We start from the raw sequence: 6,975 nt of genomic DNA, 5'->3' as shown, positions 1-6,975 counted from the left end.
AGCACTTAGAGCAAGGTTTAAAGAAATACATATACCTCGTTGTTACTGTTAACAGCCATCATTCACTGCTTAATCTAATCTTGGTACTTGCCCAAAACCTCAGCTAGAATTCACTCTCTTCCCTAAGAGTTTAAGTTCTGTTTGGGGTTGGGACTTGGCATTTTTTTTTCCCTCTGGATATTAGAGATTTGGGCACCAATAAATATTTCACGTGGTTTCTCTCCTGCTTTTCACAATCTTAGCTGCCTTCATTCAGCTTCTCAGTGAGATGGGGCCCTGCTGGGTCCTAACATTCTAATTAACAGTCTTGCTGTCTAATCACTCTGTCTTCTGTTGTGAGAGGCTGATCTTCTAATCCACACCATTTGTCAACAGCCAGGAAGAGAAAGTGATTAGAATCGTGCCACATACTACCCATGGTGTGACCATATACACACACACATACAGAGTATATTTTCTTTTTACCTAGTAAAAGGGGATGATTTAACACAAAGAGGAAATCCTCTTTTAAAAAGGACTTCTCTGGTAGTCCAGTGGAAAATGCCTTCCAAAGCAGTGGGTGCAGTTTCAATCCCTGGTCGGTAAGCTAAAATCCCACATGGTTCCCAGCCAAAACAGAAGCAGTATTGTAACAAATCCAATAAAGACTTAAAAAAAGAGGAAGTCCTTCTTCAACCAGCCCTCTGTCCATGAGAGTCAAATGTTTGTTTTCTTACTTCCTTGTTTAACAATGGCTAAAGACCTCCAACTCATGCTCAAGCCTCATTCTACCTAAACTGTATTTAAGAGAACATAATATTTTTTAAACCAAGATGGAAATGAGTTTTCTTTAATATCTTATTTTAGTAAGCTGTCAGATATAAGGGTAAAACATACTATTCCTACATACAAAAATAGAATTCAAATTTATACATCATGAGAATCAGTTCTGAGTTCTGTAAAGAAAAGCACTCTTCTGACAGAATCACAGGTGTGCCAAAGGCTGACAGGTAAATGAGGGGAGGGCTGGAGATGGGAAATCATCATTTTGCAAGTGCCAGAGCAAAGATCAGTCCAAGCAAGAATCATCGATGGTTGCTAAATCTGGAGGGAATTGTTGATGAGGCATAGAATGTCTTCATGATCTTAAAGGGTCTCCTGAAAGTGAATGGGGAACAAAATTAGCATCGTCAATGAGAGGCAGATGGACTTCGTGTGCCTCCAGACATGATGCTATCTAAAGATTATGCCAGGATTATAACCTAAAGCTGACCATCAAGAAACATCAGACAAACCAAAAGTGAAGAAAATTCTATATATTAAAAAAGAAAAACAATTGAATTCTTCATAAAGGCCAATGTTTTCAAAGACAAAGAAAGGCTATAGAAATGCTTCAGATAAAGAGACTAAAAACATAACTAATGGGAATGCTATACCAAATCTATCGGTAGAAAATGCTACAAGGGACATTATTGGGTCAACTGAAAAAATTGTAATATAGTAGATAGATCAGAATATTGTATTAATGTTAAATGTAGTGAAATTAATAATTGTGCTGTGGTTAAGAGGCACATTTCCTTAGTCTTAGGAAATACACACTGAAGTATCTCTTCATAAAAGGCAATGAGGTATACCATCTTCCTCCAAATTGCTCAGAAAAAAATTATGTGTGTGTATTTGTGTGTTAAATAGAGAGCAGACGAGCACTTAAAAACGATAAATCCAGCAAAATGTTAAGATACATGAATATGGGGAAAGAGTACATGGGTGTCCTGTGTTCTACCCTTATTCTTGCAACTTGACTACATGTTTTAAATTATTTCTGCATAAAAGTTAACAAACACACACACACACACACACACACAGGAAAATCTCATGAGGGAAAAACTCAAGGAGGCAAAGAGGACCGATCATCTCATCCTTAGCCTTCTCCCAGGGAGAATGCCTGTCCTCACTTAACCCATCCCCCTCCCTCCTCTAAGAGAGAAGACTATGGTCACCATAACTGTTCTGGGGGGTAGTTTGCTCTTCTTACCAATTTTAACTTAGATTTTGGTAAGTGTTGATGTCTTTCTTCTCTTGGTCCAGCTGAGACAAAAGTGAAAAGGTTTTTTGAATTTTTGCCTTCAAAAAAATTCTAGGGAAAAAGAAAAATAATAGAAAACACAAGTACAAACAGGTGAAGTTACAGGCAGATTTATCATCTTTAAACTACCAAATGCTTGTCAAAATTTGTATGTCACCATTTACTACACTCACCTAAATTTACTATCTTGTTGTTGTTTAGTTGATAAGTCATGTCCAACTCTTTGCGATCCCATGGACTGTAGCCCACCAGGCTCCTCTGTCCATGGGATTTCCCAAGCAAGACTATTGGAATGGGTTGCCGTTTCCTTCTCCAGGGGATCCTCCCAACCCAGAGATCAAGCCCAAGTCTCCTGCATTGGCAGGCAGATTCTTTACTTTCTTTACTGCTGAGTCACCACAGAAGCCCATAAATTCACCTAACCTCTAACTTATTTCATTTGCCCAAAGTTAATGTGCCTTCATCTATTTTTCTCAGCTAAGTTTGGGCCCAAATTCACTAGTGACCATTTGACCTTTGTGGCTGGTGCCATCAATCCAGATTTCTCTCTTACAAATGACCTCTCTTCCCATAACAGTTGGTTTATGTGATCAGAAATGAGGTATAGCACTTCACTCCCTGCCCTCAAGAGATAAGTAATTATCTTAATGTCCTAATGTGAGGTGATGGGAGTTTTGCTCTAACTCATGAATTGTGTGAGAATGAACTACTGTTCTGTTTGATTGATTGTGGCTTGATTTTGATGAGGTAAATTTGAAGATTATTGAATGCTGCTTACTGTGCCTAAAAAAAAACCTTTATTCTTTAGTTTTAAAAGTCAGTGTGCTATTGAACCAATAAGTTCCCATTTATGGTATAGTGAGGAGTCTGAAGCCCTGAGCACACTGGCAAAACAGAGATGACAGACATACTCAGGGCCCAGTCACCCTCCCAGGATCAGGTACCATCTCAGCCCACTTGTCCAGGTACTCCTGAAGACACATTCAAGCGCTTATCTCCTACCCTATTACCTCTGCTGCCCTGCACTACCACCCACACCCACCCTTTCACCTCTTCTGCCAAGGGCACAAAATGGAAAGATCTTTAGACAGGCAATAGCAATGCATATGACCAGAAAGGGGAGCCCATTCAATCCCAGACCTCCTCGGCCCAGATACCTCTTTCTCAGATCCCAATCTAACACTGTTCTCAATGTTATTGTTCTCATTGTGCTCCCTAGCCCCTTTCAGTCTGGCTTTTCAAGTAGTCTATTTTTCTGCCTTTCTGTCTAAGTTGAATTTATATTAGTTATGGTAGGCTAAATTGCTTTAGCAAATGTATTTACAAAAGTAATAGCTCAAATCACGTAACAGTCCATGGCAAGCGTTTCTGAATCAGCAGGAAGCTTTTCACCACATACTGACTCGGGGACACGGGCTCCTGCCAATTTGTGGCTGCACCGTCCTCTGGAGCCCCATCACTCCCTACAACTCCTGTATTCAGCTGGTGAAAAGGGAAAGAACACAGAGAGGCTCCACCTGCCCCTTAAGGGCAGGAAGTGTTACCCATCACTTCCACTCATATGCCATCGCTAAGAACTGATCACATGGCCCCAACTACTGCAAGTGGGTATGGGAATTGTAGTCCCCTTCTGGGCAGCTATTTCCTATTACTAAGTGGTAGAGAAGAGATTTTCATGGACAGCTGTAGACCTGACCATAGAACTTAAACAAAGAAAAGGAGGAAGGTTTGATTAATGGAAATCACATTGAAAAACAAAGAAGGACTGTGAAAGTTTCCATTGCTTTTTCCTTTGACTTATTTTTATGTTTATTTATTTTCAAGGAAATATATGTCTTAGAATTTTGTTCATATGATTATTTGTATTCTTTATTTTTAATTTGTTTACCAAAAGTTTTGAAGCAAGCACTAGATTCACAGGAGGAGAAAGAATGATACTGATTTTTGTTCAAGTCCTGCAGCTCCCCATGAAAATCGCTCTCTAAACTCAGTAATAGGAAGCAGCTGCCCAGACAGAGACTACAATTCCCATACCACATTGAAGTAGTTGGTCAAAATGCATTGCCAGGCAAAATATTAGTAAATTTAGGGGAGTCTGGTTTTCCCCAAGACCACCCCTCCAACATCATTTTCCACCCATCTGCCTCTCATGTGTCATACTCTAACCTCATTGCCTTCTGTACTCGTCCTAGAAGAATCCAAGCATATTCTTCAGTTCAGTTCAGACCTTCAGTCATGCCCGACTCTTTGTGACCCTATGAATCGCAGCATGCCAGGCCTCCCTGTCCATCACCAACTCCCGGAGTTCACTCAAACTCATATCCATCAAGTCGGTGATGCCATCCAACCATTTTATCCTCTGTCATCCCCTTCTCCTCCTGCCCCCAATCCCTCCCAGCATCAGAGTCTTTTCCAATGAATCAGTTCTTCGCATGAGGTGGCCAAAATATTGGAGTTTCAGCTTTAGCATCAGTCCTTCCACCAGGACTGATTTCCTTTAGGATGGATTGGTTGGATCTCCTTGCAGTCCAAGGGACTCTCAAGAGTCTTCTCCAACACCACAGTTCAAAAGCATCAATTCTTCGGCACTCAGCTTTCTTCACAGTCCAGCTCTCACATCCGTACAAGACCACTGGAAAAACCATAGCCTTGACTAGACGGACCTTTGTTGGCAAAGTAATGTCTCTGCTTTTGAATATGCTATCTAGGTTGGTCACAACTTTCCTTCCAAGGAGTAAATGTCTTTTAATTTCATGGCTGCAATCACCATCTGCGGTGATTTTGGAGCCCAGAAAATTAAAGTCTGCCACTGTTTCCACTGTTTCCCCATCTATTTCCCATGAAGTGATGGGACCAGATGCCATGATCTAAGTTTTCTGAATGTTGAGTTTTAAGCCAACTTTTTCACCCTCCTCTTTCACTTTCATCAAGAGGCTTTTTAGTTCCTCTTCACTTTCTGCCATAAGGGTGGTGTCATCTGCATATTTGAGGTTATTGATATTTCTCCTGGCAATCTTGATTCCAGCTTGTGCTTCTTCCAGCCCAGCGTTTCTCATGATGTACTCTGCATATAAGTTAAATGACCAGGGTGACAATATAGAGCCTTGATGAACTCCTTTTCCTATTTGGAACCAGTCTGTTGTTCCATGTCCAGTTCTAACTGTTGCTTCCTGACCTGCATACAGATTTCTCAAGAGGCAGATCAGGTGGTCTGGTATGCCCATCTCTTCCAGAATTTTCCACAGTTTATTGTGATCCACACTGTCAAAGGCTTTGGCATAGTCAATAAAGCAGAAATAGATGTTTTTCTGGAACTCTCTTGCTTTTTCCATGATCCAGCAGATGTTGGCAATTTGATCTCTGGTTCCTCTGCCTTTACTAAAACCAGCTGGAACATCTGGAAGTTCACAGTTCACGTATTGCTGAAGCCTGGCTTGGAGAATTTTGAGCATTACTTTACTAGCATGTGAGATGAGTGCAATTGTGTGGTAGTTTGAGCATTCTTTGGCATTGCCTTTCTTTGGGATTGGAATGAAAACTGACCTTTTCCAGTCCTGTGGCCACTGCTGAGTTTTCCACATTTGCTGGCATACTGAGTGCAACACTTTCACAGCATCGTCTTTCAAGATTTGAAATAGCTCAACTGGAATTCCATCACCTCTACTAGCTTTGTTCATAGTGATGCTTTCTGAGGCCCACTTGACTTCACATTCCAGGATGTCTGGCTCTAGGTGAGTGGTCACACCATCCTGATTATCTGGGTCATGAAGATCTTTTTTGTACAGTTCTGTGTATTCTTGCCATCTCTTCTTAATATCTTCTGCTTCTGTTAGGTCCATATCATTTCTGCCCTTTATCGAGCCCATCTTTGCACGAAATGTTCCTTTGGTATCTCTAATTTTCTTGAAGAGATCTCTAGTCTTTCCCATTCTGTTGTTTTCCTCTATTTCTTTGCATTGATCACTGAGGAAGGCTTTCTTCAGTTCAGTTCAGTTCAGTCGCTCAGTCATGTCCAACTCTTTGCGACTCATGAATTGCAGCACGCCAGGCCCCCCTGTCCATTACCAACTCCCAAAGTTCACTCAAACTCACGTCCATTGAGTCAGTGATGCCATCCAGCCATCTCATCCTCTGTTGTCCCCTTCTCCTCCTGCCCCTAATCCCTCCCAGCATCAGAGTCTTTTCCAATGAGAAAAATAACAAGGCTTTCTTATCTCCTTGCTATTCTTTGGAACTCTGCATTCAGATGCTTATATCTTTCCTTTTCTCCTTTGCTTTTCGCTTCTCTTCTTTTCACAGCTATTTGTAAGGCCTCCCCAGACAGCCATTTTGCTTTTTTGTATTTCTTTTCCATGGGGATGGTCTTGATCCCTGTCTCCTGTACAATGTCATGAACCTCATTCCATAGTTCATCAGGCGCTCTATTTATCAGATCTAGGCCCTTAAATCTATTTATCACCTCCACTGCATAATCACAAGGGATTTGATTTAGTTCATACCTGAATGGTCTAGTGGTTTTCCCTACTTTCTTCAATTTAAGTCTGAATTTGGCAATAAGAAGTTCATGATCTGAGCCACAGTCAGCTCCCGGTCTTGTTTTTGCTGACTGTATAGAGCTTCTCCATCTTTGGCTGCAAAGAATATAATCAATCTGATTTCGGTATTGACCATCTGGTGATGTCCATGTGTAGAGTCTTCTCTTGTGTTGTTGGAAGACGTTGTTTGCTATGACCAGTGCGTTCTCTTGGCAAAACTCTATTAGACTTTGCCCTGCTTCATTCTGTATTCCAAGGCCAAATTTGCCTGTTACCCCAGGTGTTTCTTGACTTCCTAGTTTTGCATTCCAGTCCCCTATAGTGAAAAGGACATCTTTTTTGGATGTTAGTTCTAAAAGGTCTTGTAGGTCTTCA

The 6,975-nt window shown here is 41.1% G+C and overlaps 1 long non-coding RNA gene across 1 annotated transcript; it reads right to left on the bottom strand.

Annotated features, from left to right (window-relative positions):
* Nucleotides 1–551: 551 nt before the first annotated feature.
* Nucleotides 552–2,828, bottom strand: LOC129645016 (uncharacterized). Its single transcript, XR_008711120.1, has 3 exons — nucleotides 2,239–2,828; nucleotides 2,015–2,116; nucleotides 552–1,137 (listed from the first exon to the last, which is right to left on the bottom strand). It is a non-coding gene; the product is annotated as an uncharacterized LOC129645016 (long non-coding RNA).
* Nucleotides 2,829–6,975: the final 4,147 nt, after the last annotated feature.

The sequence above is a fragment of the Bubalus kerabau genome, chromosome 2 (assembly GCF_029407905.1).
Source record: "Bubalus kerabau isolate K-KA32 ecotype Philippines breed swamp buffalo chromosome 2, PCC_UOA_SB_1v2, whole genome shotgun sequence".
In the NCBI taxonomy this organism is placed as follows: domain Eukaryota; kingdom Metazoa; phylum Chordata; class Mammalia; order Artiodactyla; family Bovidae; genus Bubalus; species Bubalus kerabau.
Note: the sequence above shows the minus strand (reverse complement) of the source record. Positions and strands in the feature narration are given on the sequence as shown.